Here is a 1,135-nt window from a genome sequence, read left to right as displayed (position 1 = left end):
TAAGAACTCTGAAGAAATCATACTAACAATTCAGTATAATTCACCAAATATTCTGCATAAAATATCACCTCAAATGGAGTACCATTTATGATTCCATAATTGGAATTTATGAGGAAGTAAAACAGTAGGTCTTTTGTTATTCTCATAGTTTCCGGACTCAGTAGTAATACTGATAAACTATTGAAAAAGTAGCTGTTTACTTTTTCTACAAATATTTGAATTGTTTGGGTAATTCCAAAAGACCGTACATTTTTAGCCTAAACACACTTTAATATATTTTTATTGTTGATTTTAGAGAGGAAGGGAGAGGGAGAAAAAGATAGAAACATCAACGATGCGAGAGAATCACTGATCGGCTTCCTCCTTTGGAAAATACCCCACACTGGGGATCTAGCCTGCAACTCGGGCATGTGCCCTGACCAGGAATCCAACTGTGACTTCTTGGTTCACAGGTTGATGCTCAACCACTGAGAAACACCAGCCAGGCAGCCTAAACATACTTTAAAAAGTGACTGTCATATATTGGGAAATGAGATATTAAAGTAATATGTAACCTATACTAATAAAAGAGTAATAGCCTAATTAGACCAGGAGACTGGCCATCTTCAGGTCAAAGGCCACAGTGGTGGGTGTCGAGGAAGAGATGGTTAGGGGTGATCCGAATGGCAGGCCAGGGTAGTTGGGGGCCATGAGTCCAGCCGGGGAGGCAAGTTGGGGGCCATCAGGCCGGTAGGGGAGCGCTTAGGCAGCAGTCAAGATGGTAGGCAGCCGAAACCGGTTTGGCTCAGTGGATGGAGCGTCGGCCTGCGGACTGAAGGGTCCCAGGTTCGATTCCGGTCAAGGGCATTTGCCTGGGTTGCAGGCACATCCCCTGTAGGAGATGTGCAGCAGGCAGCTGATCGATGTTTCTGACTCTCTGTCAAAAATCAATAAAATATATTTTAATAATAAAAAAAAAAAGATGGTAGGCAGACAAGCAGTTAGGAGCCAGTGGTCCCGGATTGCGAGAGGGATGTCCGACTGGGCCTAACCCGGCAGGCGGATATCCCCAAGAGGTCCGGATTGGAGATTAGAGAGGGTGCAAGCCGGAACGAGGACACCGTCCCTGCCCCCCCCCCCCCCCCGACCACCACAT

General features: G+C 46.0%; 1 protein-coding gene across 1 annotated transcript in view; it reads right to left on the bottom strand.

The window, feature by feature from the left end:
- Positions 1–1,135, bottom strand: part of LOC102240795 (zinc finger protein 547-like) — a 30,604-nt gene that overhangs the window by 23,062 nt on the left and 6,407 nt on the right. The gene's annotated exons all lie outside the window — the stretch shown is intronic.

The sequence above is a fragment of the Myotis brandtii genome, unplaced genomic scaffold (genome assembly GCF_000412655.1).
Source record: "Myotis brandtii unplaced genomic scaffold, ASM41265v1 scaffold650, whole genome shotgun sequence".
Taxonomy (NCBI): Eukaryota; Metazoa; Chordata; class Mammalia; order Chiroptera; family Vespertilionidae; genus Myotis; species Myotis brandtii.
This window is presented reverse-complemented; position numbering and strand designations above follow the sequence as displayed.